Raw genomic sequence first — 27,529 nt, forward strand, 5'->3', positions numbered from 1 at the left:
GATAACCCAATAAAAAATGGGCAAAGAATCTGAACAGATATTTCTTCAAAGAAGACATATAAATAGCCAAAAGGCACATGAAAAAGTACTCATCATTAGCCATTAGAGAAATACATATCAAAACCACAACAAGATACTACACTTCATATCTACTATGATGACTAAAATAAGACAGACAATAACAGTGTTGGAGAAACTGCAACACTCATATATTGATGGCAGAAACAAAAAATGGTACAGCCACTTTGGAAAACAGCTTGGCAATTCCTTAAAATGTTAAATGTAGAGTTAGCACATGACCGGGAAAATACAGTCCTGGGTATATATCCAAGATAAATAAAAATATACGTTCACTCAAAAATGTGTACATGAATGTTCATAGCGGCATCAAGCATTACTTACAATTGCCAGAAAGAGGAGACAACCCAAATGTCAATGAACTAAAGAACAGATAAGAAAAATGTGGTATATCCATACAAAATAACAGCTTTTGGAAATAAAAATAAATGAAGTACTGATGTATATACTATGATATGAATACATGGCTGAAAACACGTAATGTCTAGAATAGGCAAATCTATACTGATAGGAAGCACAGTTGTCATTGCCTATCTAACTTCCTGTCTCTAGTTGTCTGAATACTGGCTCCTGTAAAGGGTGAGGTGCACTTCCTGGATGCTGAGAACTCCTGGAGCCTTCTCCAGAAGAACAGTCACTTTCCCAATTGGCCAAGAGGTAATCCATCAATGTTAATTTAAACATGTTTAACTAAGTCTTTGGTTTAGAAGAAGGTTTGTCAGCACGTATCCAGTAAAGCACAGCTACAAATCAGTGATAAGATATTCCAATACAGACAATTATTTATGATGAACGAGCATTAGAAATTTGAGGATGGCCAACCTAAAGTAGGTACTGTACCTCCATTTGGAAAATTTAAGTGGAGTAAGAACACTGTGAGGTTGTCGCTACCTTTCTGCAAGAAAACCTATCTAGGTTTATTTTTTTCACAGTTTTTTTTCATTGTATCCGATTTTTAAAAAATATGTTTAGCAAAATGTAGAACACCTTAAAAGGTAATAGTAACAAATGATAGGTTCCCCATATATGGAATCTTCTGAAATACATTAAAGGGGAATTATATAAAAGCCAATTTGTTTTGCTCTGAAGTAATTTTATGTTTAAGTTCAAGAGCAGTAGACATTTTCTGGGAAATTATCCTAAGTAAATAATAAAAAGAGGAAAAAGCTATATGCATACATTTATGCATTACACCATTATTTTTAATGGTATAAATCTTGAAGTAGTCCAAATGTTCTAACATTAGGATATGGTAATTAGTGCATGCCACATGTACCCTGTGGAGTATTATGTAACTGTCAACAATAATGATGTAGCATATGAAAAATGGTTAGGATGCTGTTTTAGAATCAGACTCCTAAACTGTAATAATTACCATTATGCATCAATATATAAATATATAAAGAAGAATGGAAAAAGCAAGCAAAAAATGTATTATGAAAGTGAAATTTTATATATTTTACAAGATGAAGGGAAAAGAGCTGGGGGAAATACAATTTGTTAATTATACACTTACAATTTCTATCTTATAGGTCTAAATTTGTTAACATGAAACGTGTTCACAATAAATTAAGTGAATAAAGATGTATATGTGTGGTATGATAAAATCATGTTTTCTGGTGCGGGGGAGGAAGTTGCTGGCCAGTAGGTAATTTTTAAAGCAAACTGTTCTTATAATTTATACACCATAAAATACACTCATCAAATTTTTAGTATATTTGTAGAGTTACGTAATCATTCCCACGATCCAGTTTTCGAACATCTCCATCATTCCAAAAAGTTCTCTCGTGCTTGTTTCAAGCCAGTCCCCACTCCCATCCCCACTGATCTGCTTACTATCTCTGTAGATGAAATTGTATTTTTGACACAAACAAAAAGAATAAATAAATCATGTTTATGTATTCATACAGAAAAGTCAGAATAAACATGTACCAAAATTTTATGTCTACTTATAGATAATATTAATTGCATTAAAAAAATTTTTCTGCAGTTTTTAACCAATTAGCATTTATTGCCTATTGAAAAGGATTTTGGTTTTGCTTTCCTTTTAAAAAAAAGACATGAAAAAATAAATAAAAAATAAAAAAAGAACATATGAAAATTTCACATAAATATGGCAGATGATGCAAATGAATTTACTTTCACTTCCTACCAAAACTCAACTAAAAGTATAGTTAAGAGTTTTTTAAAGCATGAATCATAAGGACAAAAGAGAACAGAAGCAAAGGAAACAGAAACAAAAATTTTAAACTGGAAAGCAGATGGATGTAGATGACCTCACAGAATTGAGAAAGTTGAATCCTAAATCAAGCTTAGACACAACCAGTTTACACAGTAAACCACATACCTCCCCAAAGGCATCGCCAGGTTAAATTTCAGGCATGAGGATAAAGGTGAAGCTGAAAACAGGAGGATTAAATGAAATTCTCTTTAAAAAATAAGATAAATCCCTAGATCCCTTCCCCAAGTCTAAGCAGGCAACTATACTTCTCCCATTCTGCAGACAGCTGAACAGGCACAGTTGAAAGTAGGGGTACCGTTCTGCAAACAGGGAGATTAGGTGAACATTTTATGTACCAAAAGCCAAGTCCGCCCACCTCCACACCTCTTCTCCAACTCAGCTTCCAGAAAGATAATAACCAGTCCTACACAATCAAGGCAGGAGGTCAGAGATTTTTCTCTGGAGAATCTATCAAGTCTAAGAGGGAAAACTTAACATACCAACAGTGAGCATTTCTTAGCAAAATGGCCCACAGGTGGCAAGCCTCACCATGGGATCAGAGCTTCTTATCAGCTTTATGTGACACTGCTCTTAAATAACAGCAGACAACCAGGATCACCAGACAACTGAGGAACATCTTAGACACAGAGACCAAACCAAACAAACAAAAAACAACCTGGTGAAAATAAAGACTCTGCAGGGAGAAAACAGTGTTTAAACATTTATTTCATTAATATATTCAGAGGCAGAAAACAGCGTTTAAACATTTATTTTATTAACATATTCAAAGGTATAAGACAATAGGTAGATATACTAATATATACTTTACCCAAATGAGTTGAAAACTTATCCTCACACAACCTGCACACAAACATTTATACCAGCTTTATTCATAACTGCCAAAACTAGAAACAACTAAGATGTTCTTCAAAAAGTGAATGGATAAAAAATATACAGTGGAGAAAGCAAAGTCTCTTCAATAAATGGTGCTGGGAAAACTGGAAAGCCTCCCACAAAAGAATGAAACTAGACTGTTGTCTATCATCACACACTAAAATTAACTCAAAATGGATTAAGGACCTGAATATAAGACCTGAAACAATAAAATGCATAGAAGAAAACATAGGAACTAAACTCAAGGACCTTGGGCTTAAAGAGGATTTTATGAATTTGACCTCAAAGGCAAGGGAAGTAAAAGCAAAAATAAATAATTGGGACTACATCAAACTCAGCAAAAGAAAACGTCGACAAGGTAAATAGACAACCATCTGAATGGGAAAATACATTTGTAAGCAACACCTCCGATAAGGGCCTAATATCCAAAATATACAAAGAACTCTGTAAAAACAAACACACAAAAAAACAATCCAATCAAAAAATGAGTGGAGGACCTGAACAGACACTTCTCCCTAGAGGACATACGAATGGCCAACAAATATTTGAAAAGATGCTCAACATTGCTAGCTATTAGGGAAATGCAAATCAAAGCCACAATGAGATACCATCTCACACCTGTTAGAATGGCTATAATCAACAGGACAAGTAATAACAAATGTTGGAGAAGATGCACAGAAAAAGAAGGAACCCTTATACACTGCTGGTGGGACTGCAAATTGCTACTGCCACTATGGAAAACAGTATGGAGGTTCCTCAAAAAACTAAGAATTGACCTACCATAGGATCCAGCAAGCCCTCTACTGGGTATTTACCCCAAAGACTTGAAAATCCATATCCAAAAAAATATTTGCACACTGATGTTCATAGCAGCATTATTCACAGTGGCCAGGAAATGGAAGCAACCGAAGTGTCCTACAATAGATGATTGGGTTAAGAAGCTGTGGTACATATATACAAGAAAATATTACTCAGCTATAAGGAGAGATGAAATACTGCAATTTGCAACAACATGGATGGACTTTGAAATAATCATACTAAGCAAAATAAACCAGACAGAAAAGGTTGAAAATCACATGATATCACATATGTGGGATATAAACCTAAAAGCAACAAAGGAACAGGACAAACAGAGACTCATGGACATGGACAATGGACTAGTGGTTACCAGAAGAGAGGGGGAAGGGGGAAGGGGAAATGAAAAAATAAAATTAAAAAAAATATATATATATAGTATGAAAAAATAAACTAGCATTAAAAAATAATAAATAAGGAACATTTTTCTCAAAAAAAAATGAATGGATAAACTAGGACATATCCATATAGTGGAATATTATTCAGTGATAAAAAGAAACAAGTTATCAAGCTACATAAAGACACAGAGGAAATTTAAATGTTTATTGCTAAGTGAAAGAAGCCAGTTTGAAAGGCTACCTACACTATCATTCCAACTACATAACAACATGGAAAAGGCAAAACTACAGGAACAGTAAAAAGATTAGTGGTGCCAGCAGCTTGTGAAGAGAGAAGGATGAATATGTGGAACACAGGAAATTGTTAGGGCATTGAAACTATTCCGTGTGAGGTCCCCAACCTTTCTGGCACCAGGGACCGGTGCTCCTATGAGAATCTAATGCCTAATGATCTGAGGTAGAGCTGAGGCGGTGACGCTAGCGCTGGGGAGCAGCTGCAGATACAGATAAAGCTTCGTTCTTTGGCCAGCCACTTACCTCCTGCTGTGTAGACTGGTTCCTAACAAGCCATAGACCAGTACCAGTCCACAGCCCAGGGGTTGGGGACTCCCGTGCAGCAGTGGTAAACACATGATGTTAAACTGTTAAAACCTATAAAGCTGTACAACACAGAGTGAATCCTAATGTAAACCACAAACTCTAGTTAATAATAAAGTATCAGTATTCATTCATCAAGTGTAACAAATGTACTACACTTAGGCAAGATGTTAATAACAAAGTTAACTATGGAGAAGACTGTATGAGGGAGAATCTGGGAGAACTCTGTATCTTCTGCTCTTTTTTTCTATAAACGTATTACTCTTAAAAAATGCAAGTCTATTAACCAAAACAAAACAAAAAACAATCAATGAAGTACTTTTTTCTAAAAACTTGCTAAATTAGCAATGAAACTGATACTCTTACATTCCAGGGGGAACTATAAATTGGAAGAATCCTTTGGGAAACCATTATGCTATCATGTATCTGAAAGTGTAACTTCCATCTGAGCAATTTTACTTTCGGAAATCTATGATGAGAAAAAACACAAAGTATGGTAGGGAGGGATCTATAAACACCAAGTAAAAAACTGAATCTCATCTAAATTATCCAGTGGGTAAATAGCTAAATAAATTATGTTGTATCATAGGTGATATAAAGCTGCAATAAAAATTATAATCATAATTTAATTTCGTAATTCAAAAAAAAATATTCACGAGAGAAATACTAATTTTAAAAGTAGAATATAAAATTACATAATTACAATTATCAAAAAATACATTTCTGCAAAAAGCTGTGAAGTTGGTGGGATTATAGATTTTCTTTTTCTCTATTTCTCAAACTTTCTAAAATGTTATATTTTATTTAAACAACAAAGGGGTTTGAAGTGATAAAGCAAACTGCATTGCTAGTATTACTTTAATATAAATATTGGATTTGATAATGTCTTAATGATAGTTTTTACCCTATGGAATATTTAAATCTTACTTATTTTTACAATAAAATATTTGTCACAAAAATTAGAGAAACATGGAGTTAGCTGTAAATCACATTACTTTAAAGGACATATGTTAAGTTATATTACTACTACTATTATAATGTGACTATTAGGATATTCTATTGTTCATTAATTTCAAATTTTCTAAAGTCTCGAGTTGATTTTCCTTTAATGAAACATTATTATTGGCATGAAGAAGATATGAGTTTTAAAAAATATAACTGATCAGTTTCCGGTCCGAGTGTGGCATGATTTCTGATTGCCTCTTTATTAACTCAAATCTGCACTCTGAAGATCATAATTTCTTTATAATACAATGTGATGGCTATTTTCTCTCACATATCTTTATATTTGGTTATGAATTGCTTGAAAATTAGTATTCTCACTTAAATATTCTAAGAATACTTGATGCCAGAACATTTACACCCAGAACATTTTACATTAAGTATTCTCAGTGCCGTGAAGAATTTAGGTCTAAGCAAAACTGCTAAGTGCTAAATGTAGAATTTTCAGTGTTTACTACTAAACTCCATGTTTTGAGGAGAATGCTGTTGTAACCTCAGTATCCTATAATCTACAAATCTAAATGGCTTCAATACTAAATAAAAAGTCATCTGTCATGGCTATTTTATCAGTTTCATAAGATCTCATGATTTTTTGTTGTCAACAAAAGAACTTATGAGTTTTTATCAATGGCTTTAAAGTAAGGAAAATGTTTTTATTTTTTTAATAAAAGGGGAGGTGGGGCTGGGTTTTGAAAGGAAAGATGTCCGGGGGACATTTGGTAAGAAGTGTAGGATCCAAAGAGTTATCAAAGAGCTTCTTTTTCTCCTTTTCTCCTTTCTCTCTCCCATTATCCCCTACTCTATGTGTTTATCTCTTCTCACTTTTTCTTCCTCCAATCTGTTTCTCATTTTGCTTTAAAAAAAAAAAAATAGAAATAATAGAGATGAACTAGTTTGTAAGTTACAGGATTGAAAACAGTTTAGAGACAAAATGTTGAAAATAAAGCAGGAAAGGGGTATCATAAATGGATTCCTCACTCTGAGGAATCAGAAAAGGTTAGGATTCAATATATACTGCATGAAGGCTTCCTTTTTCTCCGTGAAGTAGAAGGAAGTTCATTTTAGAGAGCTGAAAAGGGAACTGAACTGAGAAGAAAGTTTAGGTTGTCCAGTCATTAGACATAATTGGGGAAGAGCCAATTTGGGATAACACAGGATTTCAGGACAGAGTTCCTAGCAGAGGTGAGAATGCATGTAGTTGTATCACTGATCACCCTAGTTGTATGAATTTCTCCAGCAAAACTCATCAATTTTGTTCCAAGAGCAAAGAAAAGTAGATGGCTAGAAAGTCAGGTACTGATGAAGGCCAAAGGATGTATCTGGAAAACACTGAAGACTCTAAGGTTTGTTTATCATGGAAGAGGTAGTGCTACACATGAAGGTAAGGGCAGAAAGACAGGTCAATAGGAGAAGTGACTCAACAGAAATAAGTACATAAGAGAGGACAGATGCCTACAGGCATTCATGTGTAGTAACCTGACCTAAGATGAGTCTGAGATAAACAGGATGAAGTGAGGGAGGGACCTCAAGAGGTCAACTGGTCCATGCTTCTGCCACCAAGCAGGACCACCCAAAGCCTTCCAAAGGGAAGAGACTCTGTATTGTCTTTCAAGACCACCAAAATCAATATCTGACCTTTGATATTCCTCCACATCAGAAGTCAGAGGGATTTTTCTGTAAAGGACCAGATAGTAAACACTGAAGGCTTTAAGGTCACAATTATTCAACAATGCATTGTGACTTATATACCCATTGACAGTATGCAAACAAAATGAGGATGGCCGTACTCCAATAAAATTTTATTTTTAAAAATAAATAGTGGACTGGATTTAGTCCAAAACAAGTTTATAGGCCTCTGCCACAAGCCATTTTCTTCTGAGGTATTTGTTCTTTTTTTACTGATCACAAGGATGCTTTATATACAAAGAATATTAACATTCTGTTTATTACATACACTGCAAATATTTTGTTTTTCTTGTTTATGTCTTTTGTTTTGAATATTTGGGGGAAATGTAAAAGTTTAAATAAGTATGTTGATGGAGTCAAATCTACCAATCCTTTCCCTTGTTTTTAGCTTTATAATTATGGTTAGAATGATTTTCCCTACACCAACATTATATAAATACTCCTCTTTTTTTCCTCCCTAGAATTTTTAGAGACAGTACGTGTATGACAGATAAGAACACAGACTCTAAGGCCAGAATGCCTAGGCTTGTAGTGCCTGTAGCACTACTCATTATCTCTTTAAGTGTCCATTGCCCTAAAATGGGGGTGGAAATAGCTACTAATTTATAGGGCCGCCCTAAGGATTAAATGACTAAAATATGTGCAAATGTCAATTATTATTATTTTGGTATCTTTAATTCATCTGGAAGTTATTCTGATTTAAAAAGTGAGCTTGCAATCCAATTCTATTCCCCCCACATCTTTCGATCTAACTTAGTTTCCTTCCTTCCTTTATGAGACATAAACATTTTTAATTTTTTCATTGTTATTACAAGTGTGGTATTTTTAATTAAAAATAAAAACTATTTATTGACTTTATATATAGTTGACTCTTGAACAATGCAGAGGTTGGGGTGCCAACCCCCCATACAGTCGAACTCCGTGTATAACTTTTGACAACTCAGAAACCTATGTTGTCTCTTAGTATTCATTCCTGATTCCAGGACCCCAACGAATACAAAAACCCATGGATGCTCAAGGCCCCTCTATAAAATGGTGAAGATCAATGCATATAGTTGGCCCTCTGCATTCACAAACTCCCAATTGCAGATCAAACAGTACAGATATTTATTGAAAAAAATATAAGTGGACCCAACCAGTTTAAACCCACGTTGCTCAAGAATCAACTGTACATGGTATTTATATAGTTTACAGTGGCTAAAAGGGCAGGCTAAAAGGTTTATTATATGTTGCCATCTAAAATAGTGAGTTTTTTTTTTTTTTTTTAATCATATGAGCTAATAGATTAAAACAAAGGTCCAATGCCTCAACACGTCATGAGGCCTATCCCGTGCCTACCTCTGGGCCTCGCAAAGTCCCCTCCAAGCTGATGACCCTGGCCATCTTTCTCAGCTTCTCTCACACGTCAAGCACTTTCCACTGGAGTCCTCACATATTCTGAAGTGCTCTTTCCCCAATTCTCCTCTAGCTTTGCCTCTTTCTTCCTTTTCATCTCAACACAGACAGTCCCTCCTCAAAAACTTCCATAAATATCCAATATAAATTATGTACTCTGCTACTTTTGGCCTTTCTAGCCCTCAATCCAATTATAGAATCATATAGTTATATAATTACAGACAAGTGTGTTTATTACTATCTTCTGTTTGAGTAGAAACTCACTGAATATTGATTGAAGTAATGAATAAAAATTAAAATAAGTATTACAAATGTTACTAGTGAAATAAAATCTCACTAATCTTACTCTCCACAGATGTGAAATTTAAGGCCATGCAAACTGAATTGTATCTTTAAGCTATTTATGAAAATATTTTAAGATCTTTGCCTCATAAGCATTTGCATACAACTAGATGCTATTACTACACATTATTTGTGAGCAGCTAGTCAAATGATCATCTATGCTGTAGAGAAAAACATACTCTTACAAAATTCCATAAATCAAAATTTTTGTGAATTCAAAACTAGTCTTTTCTCCTTTTAGTCTGAGGTTTTACTCATGTCAGTATATTTGAATACTGACATTAGTAAATACTTATCTATTTATCTATACACATATTTATCTATTTAATCATTCAATTACATATTTATTGATTACCTTCTAGGCATTAAGCCCTGGTGACTGAAACATAAATTATACAAGGTCTGTGCCCTCTGAGAGTTTAGAGCCAAGTGAGATACATGCCAATCAATTATAGCCAAGGGACAGCACACACAGAAGTAAATACAGCAGGCTGCTTGTTGACTGGAGAGGTCAGAGATGGCTTTTTGGAAATGAGATTTATTATCCACATTTTAACTACCTATAAAGAGGAATATTAAGTGAGATACCTTCAAGAAATTACAAAAGATAGTAAATCTCATTTATTTATATCTTCTTGTGAAACTTACTTTTCACATTGTTAAAGAACACCTCTATCCATTTTGTCATCTGTCTTCAATGACAACCAGATTTCAATCAACCATAGTGTGGCAGAGGCTAACTAAATGCTCACCAAAACCACTCCTTCTCCCTGGAGACATGGCCAAATATCTCCTAGTTCTCACAATAGAATGTGCCTAATGTGATGGCCAAGACAGCTAAGTGTTGTGTGTCTTCCCTGTATTCTCTCCTCTTTCCAGAATAATCTTGTAGGCTGGAATTCAAAGATGGCAGCAGAACAAGATGAAAGGAGCCTGGATACTTGAGCGACTACAAAAAGAAGCACTTCACCACGATGGATTGCAATGTGAGCAAGTAATTAATTAAGCCACTGAAATTCTGTGGGTGTTTGTTACAGCAATTAGCTTATCCTAATGAGTCATTTCACTGTGAAGGTAGTAAGTAGTCAATCAGAATTTTAAAGAACAAGATAATAATAGATATTTTTGGTATCTTTTCTAATATTTATCCTGCTGTCTTCTTTGGTTTTATTTGGGGTCCTAATACATACAGCTCGAGGAGAAAGGTTTTGTTTGGTCTAAGTTCATCATGAAAATCCTGCTCTCCATCTTTCTAGCCTTCTCTGCAGTAAGGGATGGCCAAGCAGTCCAATTCTAGCTAAAAAGACATAAGAGGAATATACTATAGGGGATTCTGGTAAATGTTTTCCCTCCCTGATAAAAGGGGACCTCCATGGATGACATCATCCCTTACTTCTTGACTCAAACAGGGACCTGCATGACTGGGGCTGCATTCTGAACATAATAAATCCATTTTGAACTAACATAACATACTCATCAATGCCATAAATTTTTGAGCTGATATGGAATATGCATGAAAAAAATAGTACATGCCCCCATCTAAAGGCATTTAAAGTTAATTTTTTTTTTTTTTTAAGGCGAGACAACCCTTGGGTGATCCCACAGATTGCAAGGACCTTGTCAGCTTACGATCCCTTATTTTTTAATTTTTTATGCCTACAGCACCTGGTCTTCCTAGGTGGTCTCCCATCCAAGTACTAACCAGGCCCAACCTTGCTTAGCTTCTGAGATTAGACGGGATTAGGCTTGTTCGGGGTAGCATGGCCATAGACTAAAGTTAATTTTCTATTTAAACATTGACATGACAAAATAAAGGCCTCAATGGGCCCACTGCCACTTGGTGAAATTTGAAATATAAAGATCTGTTAATTTCATATTCTTAGTTATTTGTCACCATCTATTAAACATAAAGCAACATGGTTATCTCTCATGCTTTTTTAATGTGCTTCTTTAAATGTACTGGCTAAGAGCTTAGGCTTTGGAGTTAGATTGCCTGGATTCAGACCTCAGCTCTGGCACTTACTCTGAATATAAATGATACTAAACTTCTGTCCATTTTTTTCCCTTATTGAAATAAACACAATAATAGCATATACTAAGGATGGTGATAAGAATTAAATGATACAACCAATATAAAGTACTTAGTAGAGAGCTTGGCACCTAATGCTTAATAAATATATATAATAAACATAAGATTTATTTTTATTACCTCCAAATTTTAGCCATGCAGCTTCAAATAATGAAATAATCCATTATTTGTGAGGGAGGCATTTGGTTCCCACGGGTATAAGTGTGCTTTATGTTCAAGGCCTCCTGGTGAGTAACCCAAAGAATAATTAAGGCTGCCCAACAGCCTTTGGACTACTTGGGTTTAAAACAGGGTTAAAATAACATCGTGGCTAAGTTGTTTTAAGTAAAGGATTAGAGTCAATGACCAAGAGTCAAGGGCAGGATGAGCGAGGACACTAGAAAAGTAGGCTGTGTGCCTTCTCCTATCACTGTGAACTCCAGGGTTTGCGGACTCTGGAGTCTCACCGCAGACAAGATGATAAAGAGACAAGATCAAGTAAAGTCACAGATGATAATCCCAACAGGGTCTCCTCCCACCACTCCATTCACCTTCCCATGCTTCTCCAAAATGGATTATTCACCATTACAAGGACATGGTCCACATTTTTTTGCCTCCACATCTCTGCTCTTGTGATTCCCTTTCCTAAAAAACTCACTAAACTGTCGAAACGCTATTATTTCTCAGTCTAACATAAACACTTTCTCTTTCAAGTCAGCATCTCTGGTTTTCCCCCTCAAACAGTCTCTCTGACTTTTCTTAACTTGTTGAGCTTCATTCACTCAAAAAACATTTTTCAAGTACCTACTATGACCTTGGAATTATCCCACATACTGAGAGAACAGTCTTGACTCATTGGAAATAGTTTAATAGTTACAATAAATTGAATCTATTTGTATCTTCTCTCTTCCCAAACAGGATGTGCACCAGCTTACAATAAAAGACATACACTGTGTAACAGAATCTTAAAAGAAAGTTCAGGGCTAGAAGAGAGAAGAAATCAAATATACTAACCAGTAAATACATAGTTCAGCATGAAACGTAGCTCCTGGGGAGCCAGGGTAATAAAAGGGGGAACACAATAATCTTTTATCAATACTTTCTCTTATCAACAGAGAAGATGCATACCAGTTCCTCAGGGCAAATAAAGCATATCCCTCACCCTAAAGTAGTATATACTTTTTCTTCTAGGGTGTTACAGAAGTTTCAAATAACTACATTTCAATCTCAAAGCTCCTAAAAGACAGTCATGTCCATTATGCCACAGGATACAAACTGGTTCACTAAATTTCAAACTCCTTAAATGTAAATACTAAATTTATTAGGAACAATAAAGACAATAATACTATATTGGAAAGAAACTCAGCCTAGATCTCTTTTGGAATTAAACAAGCCAAAATAGTATGCAAGTATTTAAATGACTGTCATTCACAGTACAACAAAACACACATTACAAAGAGATGGAATGTAATGTTTGAGTAAAATAATAAAAGTATACTCATTTTTACATCCCCCTAGAGTGGATATTACCATTACTAGTAAACAATTCCCTCCCATTTAAACTGAGTCTGATGTGAGTTCAGCCAAAGGAAAACAGCTTGTTTTGCCTGATTAGAAGATGGAGCACTCAATGGGGCAATCTGGACCTAAAGGAACAGAATTGCGGATATTGCCATCCAGTTCTAATTTCTTTCAAGACCCTTGTTTAGTCCCACTATTTCAAATACGTTTTTATCTGAATGTTTCCCATCATGTCAATCTTAATCTAAAATCAAATTCATCACCTCTCTCCCCAAAACTCCAATTTCTGTTTTCCCTGTTTCTGTTAATGGCATCATTTTACTCCCAGGCAATTGGGCTTGAAAACAGGAAGTCTTCAGTCTTTCATTCTTTTCCTCTGACTCCGAATTCAATCAATAATCACATGTATCTTTCATTTTATTTTCTGAGTCTCTTTCTCCTTTATTGCCAATACTAATATTCAGGTCCATTTTACCCTGAGCCCATATTCATACAATAGCTAGATTCACCTTTCCGAAATACAGCATTGTCACATTACTGTTCAGAAACTTTCAATGGGCCTTTGTTGCTCAGTAATCATAGGCTACATTTCAGAGACTGGAATTTACCTACTCCATAACATGGTCTCAATCCAACAGCTTTATGCCCTATTGACTTTTTCTTTCTACTGCTTTCATACTGTTCTACCACTGTCCCTATATTCATGTTCAGTGTTCCTCAGCGCCAAACTGCTCTCCTTACCCCTTCCCTATTAATTCAAATTCAATTCTTCAAGGATTATGTAGTCTCACCTCTTAAGCAAAGTTTCCTTAGACTTCTCTACCCTTCGCTTAACTCATAGTACTTAATGTAATCTATCTGGCTCATTCGACAATTATTTGTAAACAACTCTGATATTATTAATTCTTTCTTATGGAATTTTTCACATTTACACTGATGGTCTATATATAAGATATATTTTTTCTTCCCAACTAAAATATAAATTCCTTATACTTCTTTTTTGTCTCATGGTGCTTAGTACCTAGTAAGCCCTTAAATATATTGTAAAATTTGAGAAGGGGAGCCTTGGAGGTCACCTACTGACAACTCCTGCCCAGTATGGGAATCCTTTTGGTATTCTTCATGGCCAATCTTGAGTGACACTTCTCAGTTTCATCACAAGACAGTGTGTTCCACTGCTGAAGAGCACTAGTCAACAGAAAGTTTTCATCAAACTCGAAAATATAGCTAAGTGAGTGAAAATGCAGTCAAACAGTATGTTCAGTATGCTTCCCTAGAGGCATGTACATGTCCAGAATATCTCAGGAAGGATATACGAGAAGCTGGAGTTATCGCTGGATGGGGAATTTGGGTGACTGGGAGACAGAGATGGAAGAAGAACTAATTTTCACTATTAGACTCTTTGGTATATTTAATAATTAAATAAGTAAAATATGTTTTAAGTTCTTCCTTGTTACATACTTAAAACTTCCTCTGTGAAACTTTTATCCTGATCTTATTTCTGATCTCTGGAGCTGACCAGCATTAATCAATTATGTTGACTGACATTTTAATGAACTGTTGCTAAGAATCATGTAAATGCGCATATTCAATTAAGGTTTATTAAACCCCTTAATTTTTCACATAGGCCTCCTATTCTGTTTTCATTCATATTATCGTAAGATACTTGTTGCCTAAGGCATTTTGCTGTTATCTTCTTTATTACATGAGCAGCTTTATGATGATCTTACCACATGCAGTGCCTTATTACCTAAAGACCTAAGATATGTTTAGCAGCTTTAAGAATATATTAACAGTTTTCAAAATTATGCATAACCCCTAAGTTTCAAAACAGTTTTGAGAAGAAAGGCCATTCTTAAATATTATGAAACATTTACAGGATGAAAAAAGATATTCTCATCATTATAAATAAGCACATATCTTGGGAATCAAATAACCTATATTCTAGTCTTGGCTCTTTACATATCTCTGGGCCCCCAATTTCATCTCCATCAATAACACAGGCACAGACAGGTATTAGACTATTTTTGAGAGCACTTCCCTTGTTTTCTGTTTATAACATCTTCACTCCAGCAGATGCTCAGTTATTACAGCACACATAGTTAGGATTTATAACTACTCACCTAATGAAAGCATCTCTCTTCTGGGGATATGGCAAAGATTCCTTAATGCTGGAATTATCACTGGCTCCAGGCATTCCCCTTGGCATTTATCAACAATGAACAACTTGATCAGAGATCTTTCAAAAGTCTGTTTGTATTTTCATATATGACCAATGTGCTCATTTGAACTAAAAGATACTGACATCATGAAACTTGTCATCCTTAAACCCTCTTGAGTTTGTAGAGGTATAGTGGAGACTTCAAGCAAAGAGGACTACCAGCTGTGGTGTGTACTATAATTGGTAATTGGCTCTAAAAGTCCCATTAATAAAATTTAGCTCGATTGAATAAGCACTCCTTGAGTGTCTACTAGACACAAGGCAATGTGCCAGGAGATAAGGGAAAGCACTTTGCTCTTTTCCACTCAGCACAAAGAAGAAATATAAAAGTCCTGCTATGAGTGAAAGGGCTGCTTGAGATTAGGCTGTGCTCATCAAGCACCTGCTTGCCCTATCAATTCTATCACAATTAGCAGATTCTAATCTTGGAATTTCTTCCTGTCATTCATACCCTGTAGCTGCAGTTCTCAATAACATCAGAACCAACTGAATCCTGAGGCAAACCACACCCCCGCACCTCAAAGTTCGGGCTAGTGATGTGATCCTCCTATAATGCATTTCCATATCTGCATTTGAGATATGCTTTGTCCTATTGTGTCTCAGTTTCTCAGTATGTATACAGAGTCATGATTTCCACATTCAAGGTTTCACCAGTTATGCACTTCTGGGGTGGGATGAGGGGGTTGGTGTGGAGAAGAGGGGAGAGGTCATGTTCACGTTTTCAGACCCTGTAATATTCTGGCCTCCTAGCCAGAAAAAAATAATAAAGGCTTATCTTAAATGTGCTTTGCCATTTCTATTACTCCTCAAGGACAAAAAGCAGTAGTGGAAAAAAATCCTGCAAATACCTTCCCTTATCACCTTTTATAACTGGAAGAGGTCATAACACAATCAAGCATATGCTAATTGCAGTTATTTCTTGTATCCACAGGTATCTACTGAGCTCCTACATCTATGCTGGTATCTGAAGAATCCAAAAGCAGTTTAGACATTGTTCCTACTCTCTGGAACCTCATGATTGAGTGGGGAGGTGGGGTTTAACCAAAACCCAATTGAGAACAGCTAAGTCTGATACTAACAGCAAAAGAAGAAATCAACTATACAAACTTGGAACCACAGAAAAACCTAGGGGGTGGGCAATCAAACTTAATCTTGCCCCATAAGCAGAAATCTTCTAACATCCTTATAAGGGTCATTAAGCTTCTGACTTAACGTGGAACTCACATTTCACAAAGCAGCCTTGTTAATTTTTTAATGTCTCTTATTGCTAAAACATTTTATCCTATGTTGAACAAAAACTCTCACCTGTTTATTACTCCATACATCAGTGATTTTTAAAACTTTGTTTTTTAAGCAGTGCAACATGTCTTTAAAAGAAATACTAGGCATAAACCAATATATAATGGTTTTTGTTATAAGTGGAACTCCACTGTTGGGAGCTGTAGGGGGCCTTCAGCAAATCCACTGGTGCCCCTTCTTCCCCACCCCCTAGCAGCCCGGGGCACACCACACAATGCCTGCAGATCTGCAGAGTAACATTTGAAAACCACTGCTAAAGATATATTAAAAGTTTTAAGAACTTTAAGGTAATTAGAGTAAATCTAATTCCAGTTACAAATCTCAGCCCTTGAAGACAACTATTTTATCTTAATCTTCTTGGATTAAATTTGCCCCTTTCAAATTGTCTATTTCCTTTGTGTTATTTCCCCCCATATTTCCCCCATCCTGATCATTGTCCTCCTAAAAATGTAGAAACCATATCTAAACACAGTTCTTTAGATACTGTGATCAGCTAAGGATACTATCTCATTCTCTGAACAGCAACAGAAGTTGAAGAGGGCTTAGTAAATAAAGAAGAACATGAGCTGGACCTTGAGAAATGTAGAACTTAGGTGGACAGAAGAGAAGATAAAATTCCAAGCTGGGCGGCCAGCATGAGAAGGATACAGAAATTAAAATGAGGGCCTCCTGACACTTTGAACACTTGTCTTCCAGATCTGATTCTTTTCCATTCAGCCAGCTGCCTACTCTCTTATATTTCTTAGAATAAAATTAGGCTAGATCTTATATTCATGAATATAGACTTCTATTGTCTTGATACCAAATAAGGAACATGATCTGATCAGTACTAAAACTAGATCATTTCAATATTATAGTTATTGCCACAGGGGAAAGAGTACTTGATGATGATGTCCAATAAGTCCGCGGGAAAAAACTATGTCTTCTTATAATGAGTCGATACCTTGACAAGAAGATTCATAAAGGTTATAATAACTATTGAGGAGCATCCCTGGGGAGTTCTCAAATCTGAAGCATACCCAAAGAACACTGTGCCTGTAAAAAAATTCACTTTTATCATTTATCAAACCACAGGTAATATGTGCCCCAATGGTCTCCTGGCTATAAAAACAACAGCATTTTCAGCTATATGGGTGCTAATCCGCTAAGATAAAACATCCTGTGAAACAAATATTAACAGACCGATTTGGGGGGTGAATATGTTCATCGAAGTCTATTATCTTGTGTTACTTAATTTTCCAATATACAGATCAGAATTCAAGCACATTGGTGTTTCATATAACATGTTTAATCATTCAAGGAGGAAGATCTTAAAAACAGGATATTTCACAATATATCTTTTCCCTATAAAATGTATTTGTTAGTGATTATATGAATATTTACTATTTTATATTGCAAAAAAATGGAATCTTTACACAGCACTCATAAACCTGAGGAAATTAATCTTGTTCTCAATTTTAATCTGTTATGAATCTACAGAGTTTTAGGGTGTTGAGGAAAAAAAAACTGATTTACTAGCATTCAGGGTAATTGATTCAGACATTTTATTTCCATTATTTTCTCTTTTCCTTCATCTCAAAAGAAGATAATCTGAATTGCTCTAATCTGAAAAACAACAATAAGTGTAGCAAATACTTGACAATGAAGATGGAAAGCTTCTAAAAATGTTACCTTAGTAACGGCAAGAATGTGGAAGAATAAGAATACACTGTCAGGACATCATTTCAGATTCCACAGATTTGAGGCCTAAATACAGTCAGCTTTCATTAGCTTTTTGTTTTTCCCAGCAGGTCCTTGGACTTTGAAACAAAACCTGAATGACAGCTATGAGCAATTCCAGCCTGGCTCCTGATTAGCTATGCCAAACAAAACAACTCTCTGCAGTGTAAACTTTCCAGGCATCTGCAACCAAGCCTCTGTAGAAACTATAATTCCTCAGTGAGATTTGAAGGAGAGTCAGAGGTTGGGGGGTAAAGGGTGAACAAGTGGGGGGAGGGGGACAAAAGAATAAGACCTTCCCCTCTACCTCAAACTAGTTCCTTGAACTAGTTAAAGCCAGGGTAAAAGTAAAATGGAACTTGTCTTGGTGATGATGTTGTCATTGCAGCTTTTTAACTCTGTCTATTCTATAGATTAACTAACCAGTTCTCTAAATCTAAATATTCGATTCCAATTAACATTCATACATCCTCGTGCTCCAAATCACCCATGCATTTAAACCAAACAAGCAATTCTGAGGCCCGATTACCATCAAATAGAGCAACTAGTCGATTAAAGAGATCTGAACAAGGGGGAGAAACATATATGAATACACAGTGCCCCATAAAAATGCAAACTAAGATTTTGTGCCATTTGTTGTCATTCACTTTCACTGCATACAGACCTAAAATTAATTACATCAAATGACAGTGCACTGTGCTGTGTGGTCCCATCTGCTACATAATTAGATCCTTGTGGAACTAGTAAGAAGCTTTTTCCTTATGATTGGTCCCCTTGATTCTACCTAAAGAACATTCCTTTATCTACACAAAAGAATTACAGATTAGATATCAAAGCAGCCACTTTGATCTGATGTTTGATTTCAAAGTTATAAGTGGTTTCAGAAAAAGTTGTCAAGAAAAATTGCTATTGGAGTGCTACATGGCAATTCAGCTATAAAGAGATGAGTTAAACTAAAAGGTTAACTTAAACACTGCCACTGATCCTCCTAAAACTTCAGAAGTAAAAATGGTTATTTTTATATTTTTTGGACACACAGTAAGATGGCAGCATTGAAATTTCCTCATCTTCCAGGAAAGTGACATTTAATCACACTCTTTACCTCTTCTGAGATAATCTACAAAAACTGATGGTTGGCTTAATTAGAATGGTGGGCAACAAAGGTCCCCCTGTTTCTGGTCAATAACCATTTTTTTTAACAGTTTGATGATGATTATGTACCATTTAAAACAAGGAAAATAGCTCTAACACCCTAAGATGTAATTTGCAGATATATGGCAACATATGTTATAGAAAACTTACCATTTACACAACTACATCATAAAAGCCTAGCTTACATTCAGGACAACATTAAATTTAAATTATCAAAGGTCTGAGTGGAAAATTCAAATTCAGACAGAGGAGTCTATATGAAGATTCATCAAAAATCACAATCAGAAAGATATTAATTTTGGAAACTAGGGACAAGGAAAATTTCCATGTTTGAGACAGGTAATATCAAACCAGAAAGCTACATTCCTCATTATTTTATTTGACTTGTCTGCAATCTTATCATCCTATTAAACTGTAAAAAACCTTAAGAATATTTCTATAACAGATGAAGATAAGGATAGTGATGTTTGGAACAGCAGAAAACCCCTCATTATGAGTCTATGTTTGAAATCCCAAACCAAACCTGCTGATTCAGCACAAAGTCATCTTCAGAGTTCTTATCTGTAAATGGAACAATCCATTGTCTGGCTGAAACAAAGGGCAGTGCAAAGGAAATCAGCCAAATCTGGGCCAGATGGTCACTGATTCAAATTTCATTCTCCCCACCCCCCATCCTCCCTGGCACTACAAAAATGGATTCAGACAGCATTTTCAGTTACCAGGTAATAACCCTGAGTGGAAGGTATAAACCTTTTACAGTTACTTTTACCATCCCCCACCTCAGCATCAACACCAACTGATTTACTAAAACAGAATGTCATAAAAGTTAAAATGAGGAAGTTGCTATACAGCAGTAATTAAACGGAAAAATACATCTAAAAACCCAATGTTTATTTCTTAGGCATGACATGGAGTTCTACCAGGTGGAATGATTAAAAATATTCATATTAATCTGTTCTCATCTATTGTTTTTCCTCAAACTATGACACAAAATGGAAATGAACACAGGGAAAACTGATCTACCACACTCATTTTCTACAGGTTGACTGTGCCATCACCTTGTAAAGAGTCTTGAGGTTTTTAACACAGAGACACTTTTTACCAATGACAAGCTACCAACAAAAGAAATCACTGATTTTGATTATAAACCACAGTGTCTGACCTCATATTACAGAATCTGTAAATAAGGATAGTGCTGAAAATACACATTGTCATACCTATATGGGGGACTATAAAACTCAGTTTTAAATTCTAAACAGCAACTATAAATTAAAGCAAAACATACAGAATTATGTCTTAAAATCTGCAAGCACTCTATGGAAACATACATATTAAAGAATGGCATAAAACAATTTCAGGATCTCTCAATAAATTTACTCAGGAAACACTATTTTTCCTAACTGTATAAAAGAGAGATATTTAGATTAAACAAAGGTCTTTTCTTTGAAGAGAACTCTTGACTTTATAGCAGTTGCTTGGGAAATATTTACACTTATGTGATCTAAGTAAATTTTATCAAACATTAAATAGCAATTCCTTTAATAAAGTTTATAATTCTTTTAATAATTACTTTGGAAATGTCAATGCAAGAGTACATTTTATTGGCATGCTACAGTGCCACTTTTTCAAAATTTACATATAGAAAGGTTAGGGTAGATCAAAGAGATTTTTGTCTATTTGTTTGTTTATTTTACACAAGATAATTACAGGCTGGTAATTCAATGGCTAAAGACAAAAATGACTTCAAAATATGCAATCAACAGCAACCACACAAATGGCCTGTTTTATTGTAGGGAAGCAGAAAAAGCTGCTAAAGACAATACAAGGTAATCTCCCTTAAGAGAACATTTGTGGTAGCTTACAGTAACAATGCCAACGAGTAAGTATAAAATGAAGCCAAATTACAGAGCTTCAAATCTTGCCCTTTTGTCTAAAAGGGGATAGCAGCAAGTGGAAACTTTTTCAAAAAACCTGTCCTCAGAAATTGTTCGTGGAAGCTGATTTACAGTTACAATATCAGAGTAAGTTTTAAGCACTGGTTAAAAATATAGTCTAAGTATGTACCCAGTATCTAGATATGTGCAATACATATGTCAGTGTGCTTCTGCTAACTTCAACAGGTTTTTTTTTAACATCTCAGATTTAATTATTGGAAATATGTTTCTACAATCTCATTTCTGCTACTGTTTTCCTTTACATGGTAAAGGAAATTAAACGGAAAATAAAACTCAGGCATCATACAAAATACAACTCAGGCATCATACTGAAAATTGCTGCACTGTTGTTATAGCATATAAATTTTTTTAAATATAAATATATCTCACAAAAACTGCTAATGTGAAAAAATCAATAATCCATTAAGAACCTTTTAAATAAGGTAGTTGAGTACTGGCTGTTTAGCAAGTTTTTTTTTTTTTTCATTAAAAAAATAAGGTTTGTAAAATAGGGTTTATTTCAGTGTTCAGGAAAAAGAAATAACTATTCATATTAAAATTCTCTACCTTTTGAGCTCATCTTTAGAGTCCCTAAGATAAATTTACATTTAAATGAAACACACACAAAGGCAGCTGGACTATCATAACCATCCCACACACATTAGTGTTTTCAGAGATTTAAATCTCTATTTCTTAGGAGAGAAAATTGTGACTACATAACTATTTTTAATCAGTTTTATTTACTGCAATAAGGATTCTGCTAATGCTTTAATGTAATATGAGTTAAGGGGAAAATATCTCTAAAAAGATCAAAACAGAATTCTACTAACAAAAGTCAACTCAGAACAGACTTCTCATACACATAATTCTCTTTAAAAAACAGCTTTTAAATAAAAAATAAACTCAACAAAAATAAATGACTACATAAATGTAATGAGTTATAATTTAGCAGACTAAATTATGATCTTGTTCTTTAATAAGCCCTAATGTAAAGGAGTAACAGAGTTTAAAACTAAAATATTATTATATAGGTACTGAGTTCTAGTTATCCTTTAAGTCTTTTTTCTTTCTTTTCCTTAACGTGCATCTTCCTTTCTCTGGTGGTTCATGAATCAGGTAAAAAATTTAATTCCATTCAATTTTTTTTAAAAAAAATAGTAAAAAGACAACATATTTATGATAAATATGGCACTGAATCTATTAGTTTTATTACTGTACGTAATAAGAAACATCAAGGGCCAAATTGGAGTGTGCATAGCTTTCACTGATGAAAAACTGATGAGAATCCAAATGTCTACAAACTGCATTTATAAGAAAATGCTTTAAAAAAATGCTTTACACTCTATGCTTTAAATATTTATTATTTCTCAACATAATCTATATTCACTAGTAAAATAGTAATGTATTAAGTAATTTCATATGACTATAAATGTGCTTTAAACGAACCGAAGATCAAAATAAGCTTTCACTCATTTTGTCTAAATGATATTTTCTCATACTTTAAATTTACTACACAAAGAATAGCTTAAAAGTTTACTTACTAAAATTAGTTTCTGCTCTAAGACAAAAAAAAGTGGGAGAATTTACGTTGAATTGTGATCAAATTTATACGCCCCTCTCAAAATATACGTGCCACAGTTTTGGTTTTATTTATAGATACTTCAATGTACATGAAGTGTCACTAATCAACTTAAGGCTCATAACATAATTTCCTTAACATTATATGTACTGTTTCAAATTTTACATTCAATGCTTCATGAACAAAGTTAAAAACATTTTCTAGTTTAAAAAATGAAATGGACATTAAATCTCCATTAGATATTGGTTCAATTGAATTCTTTTATAATTTTGTTATTTGGTAACAGAACAAATGACTCCTATACATGTTATTTGTATTAATCTTTTACCACATTTAATAATGATTTGAGGAACACAGTTTAAATAAAATTAGATCTAAAGCTACAATCACGAGCCACGAAACTGTGTTTTAACTAGATCATAGACTTTACCAAGGTCAGAGATAGTTATTTTCCTTTGTTTTTCTCCACGGCACCATTCCAATTATAGGTACTTGATAAAAACTTATTAAGTTGACTTTTATTGTTAATTTTCCACCCAGTGGAGAACTCTATTATCCCCACTGGATATAAACTTCTTGCTCAGTAGGAAAATTATGAAAAGAAAAATGTCTAAGGAAGAAGAAAGTGTTTTTGATGCAGTAATTACTTTTTATCTGAATGAAAACTGAGATGAGGTTGATATTATAATTGCTGTGATCAATTATTACATCAAAGCCTTAAAAAAAATCAGTACAAGTTAAACACAAACTTTAAGATAGAATTATGGTATCTGTTTGTAATACATGAACTTTAGCTTCCCTGTGTAAACACTCTACAGATGTCTGGTAATCTCATGTAACAGTATCTACAGTAAGCCCACAATGTTTTGATTTTGAAAGTCTTATCAATTTAAATCTAATGAATGAAACGAATTGTAACATTTATATAGTACAAGAAATTTGTCACATTTTTCAGAACACTTTTTCCAAATTACCATTTCTATGATTCTAATCCACTATGTAGTATTATCCTGGAAATATTTGGCTTTCAATTATTTTTTATTAAATAAGATATTAGCAAATTTAAATCCCATATTATCTAAATTATGGAAATAAATTTGTATGTAAGTAAATCTAATGATAACCTTAACATGCATGAAGAATTACATGACATTATCATTTTGTAAAACTCAAAAAGAAGAGAAAATAAAATGTATTCCCTTTCATCTCTGCCACAGAATCGTTTTTGGATTTATTTTTTCTTGTTAGTATTCTTTATCAAAAGCTACTGACCTAGCTTCTGAAGGGTCTGGGCCTCATCTTACATCATTTCCAGTAGAGGTGATAACCTTATGTTGTTCCATCTACCCTCCCTTCTCTCGGCTCCCTTGCAGTCAGTGGCTTAGATCTGAAAGAAGTTTGGCCCGGGTTAAGGATGGATTCCACAGGCATGGAAGAAAGCTAATAGGTCCCCACAGAGGTCATTCTTTCAAATATTGAAAAGTATTTATTGAAGGGCAACTATGTGCTCGTTCTAGGTGTGGAGATATAGTGAAAAAAAAAAGACAAAGCACTTCCAGTCATGGAGATTTCATTCAAGTTTGGTGCGTAAATCCAAGACTTGAGCCCTATTATATCCCTTACTAACCAAATATAGCCTTGGTACAGTTAGTTTCCCAAGAACAAGGTACTAAATGATCCCCTGATACTCTGAAAGAATTTATATTCCCCTCAGCGCCTATCTACACCACGTACAACGAGAGTAGCAACATTTGCCACAGTGGTTTTTCTAGATAATATAAAAAATAAGATACAATTCCTGACATTCAGATCTTGCAATCTAGTTCAGTCACAAGACATTTACCCAAGAGTATGACACAGAGGAAAGAACAAAGGCTTCGGACTCAGCCAGCCCCTATGTTTGAACTCTAACTTTTCACTTACTACCTATGGGTTCTTATGAAATTTACTGAAACTTTTCTAAGCCTTAGTTTTCTTAGCTGTAAAAATGAGAATTATAATGCCTACTTTACAAAGCTGTTGTGAGAATTAGAAATGAGTATGTGTACAATGCCTAAAGTAGCATACATTAACTTTTATTAAGTTACTGTATTAAATTATTCTTGCTATAAAATAATTAAATAGCAGGAAAGAACAAAGCAGAGAAGCGTATATGAGTCATAAAGACCTTTATGGATTTTTCTTTTTTTATTAAAGGCTAAGTTTTGTGCATACACGCAGTCTGACATAAATATCCTCTCTCTCTCTCTGAAATTCCAGATATGCAACTTTGCCATGTATTATTACACTGTTCCATCATTGTTTTGCTCTGGAGGCAGAAGTTGAGATAAGGCATACCACTGACTCAGGAGTCTTTATGATGGCAAAAAACCTCAAGCATTTAGAATATCTGAAATACCATAACCCAGACACTACACTTCCAGCCTCCAAGAGAGCTTCAGTAGTTTGGTAGATGGTCTGTTTAATACCTACCAATATTAAACAATTCCTTATTCATATTTTGACCAAGAATACTATGAAAATATCACACCTAATATGATTGTTCCACTTATACAAACAAAGGAATAAAAGGTGATTTTTACATGGCCTAACTTTTCTAGGGAAAAAAAAGAAACATGATAATATTAGTTGAGAGGCAAAAAGTTTAATTCTAATTGCTATTCTCTAATGGAGTCTGAAAACTGTTATTCAGCAAGTCTGATGAGGAAAAAGAACTAACATTTCCTGAGGGTCTATTTTGTACTAGATGTATTCTTGGTACATTGATCCATTATTTCAGAAATGTGGCTATTCTAAAATCAAATTATTAATCAACTGTCTTGGAGTCAAAAATACATCAAGAGTCTCAGAGGAAAATAGTTATTTGTTCAATATTTTATTTCTCAAAAAATAAATTAGACTGATTTTGTATAAGGTAATCAGCCTAACAGAGAACGTAGATGTTTTCATATCAATCCACAGAATGATACAATCTGTGAAATGACGCAAAAGAGAATATAAGAGAAACATTTCTTACATTAGTCCTAAGTGAGAGGCTGCTGCTCATACTACCATTACTAACTAGTAACATAACTACTACTATTACTAGAAAATTATTAGTCTATCTTGATCCTTCACTAAGCTCCAACTTGTGAAGATTTAGGTCTAGCCATGCTCTACTATGCTAAAACCTTAACCTCCTGCTACAACAATTCTCAGGTGATTATTAAATAATCTAAAGTAGGTAGAACAGCTACCTGGAGGTAAATCTTTATTCATGTGGCAAGTTCGGTTGCAACAAGGGGTTTCTCTATCAGCTATAGTGCCAGAGGTTTGATTAGTTTATGTTCCACAAGACAATCAAATCGAGAGATCAGAGCACTTTTAAAATAGATATATTTTTTAAATGCTGCAAATCTAAACTTTATAGGGAACATCTTCATATACTATTTGTTAAAAATCTCACCAGAATTTTCAGGTTTGTTTTCAAGAAATGAAATTAAGAAAGAATATTGTGGAAATACCTTGTCATCCATTATCCATGCCCAATTTTGCAGACAGTATTTTGATTTTTAAAAGAATTGCCAACTAAATAGACTGCGGACTGTCAAATTCTATTGAATATAATTAATCAGTCAGTACTTTGTATTTACTATGTACCCAGCATTCTATTAGACATTTTGGAAAATGCTGACTATAAAATGCCATAATACTTTCTTTCAAGGGTCTTACACTCTAATATTCAGGGGAAAAAATGCTTTCTGAAATAATTAGAGAATATAAATGCCTATAATGAAATTCTACAAATATGATACATAAACTATGAATGCTATATAAGTGTAGGGTGGGAGGAAATTAATGAAAAACTCCAGTATTTAGTATATTTCTATAAAGGAAATAAACTAAACTAGACCTTGAAGTAGTGGTTCTTCAACTTTATTGGGCATGAAAGTGGCCTGGGGCTTACTCCTAGGGCTCAAAATCTGCATTTGAACAGTATTTCCAGCTGATTCTAATGTAGGAGGCCCATAGTTTGGCGAACATTGTGGTAAATAATAGTATAATTTGCAAGGAGTTCTAGAGCAGTACTGTCCAACAAAACTTTCTGCAATGGTGGAAATATTCTATGTTTGCACAATACTAGACACATGTGGCCATTAAGTTCTCGAAATGCAATTAGTACACCTCAGGAACTGAATTTTTAATTTTATTTAATTTTAATTAATTTCTATTTAAATAGCCACAGCCAGCTCTAGAGAATAGAGAGATTTTGAAGAGACACATGAGCCAAGCCATACATGGAAATGCACACGAGCAGGATTTATAGACAGGAGAGACAACTGATTGGCTTGTCTAGAAAAGAGGTTTTGTATTAGATTATCATCAGGTCAGATTATGAAGAGCCCTGAAGGGAAGTGAGGAAACTGGATTTCACGGCACACATTGCTGGTTGTTGCCTAATCAAGCCATTTTCTTCTCTTCTTCAATATTAACAACCCCAGAGCTTTTGCATGCTCACCTCAGAAAGTGGACTTTGATTTTTCTCCACCACTCATGGTATTTCCATTTTCCTTGTCTGAGACTGGCTTACACCATGTGGTAAATTCTGGCCAATGAGATTTGGGACATCCACATATGTCGGTAACCTC

At 34.5% G+C, this 27,529-nt stretch overlaps 1 protein-coding gene and 1 pseudogene across 6 annotated transcripts in view; both read right to left on the reverse strand.

The window, feature by feature from the left end:
• Positions 1-27,529, reverse strand: part of GREB1L (growth regulation by estrogen in breast cancer 1 like) — a 225,124-nt gene that overhangs the window by 187,494 nt on the left and 10,101 nt on the right. The window lies entirely within an intron of this gene.
• Positions 11,062-11,180, reverse strand: LOC111739935 (annotated as a pseudogene).

This window comes from Pteropus vampyrus, unplaced genomic scaffold (assembly GCF_000151845.1).
Source record: "Pteropus vampyrus isolate Shadow unplaced genomic scaffold, Pvam_2.0 Scaffold55, whole genome shotgun sequence".
In the NCBI taxonomy this organism is placed as follows: Eukaryota; Metazoa; Chordata; class Mammalia; order Chiroptera; family Pteropodidae; genus Pteropus; species Pteropus vampyrus.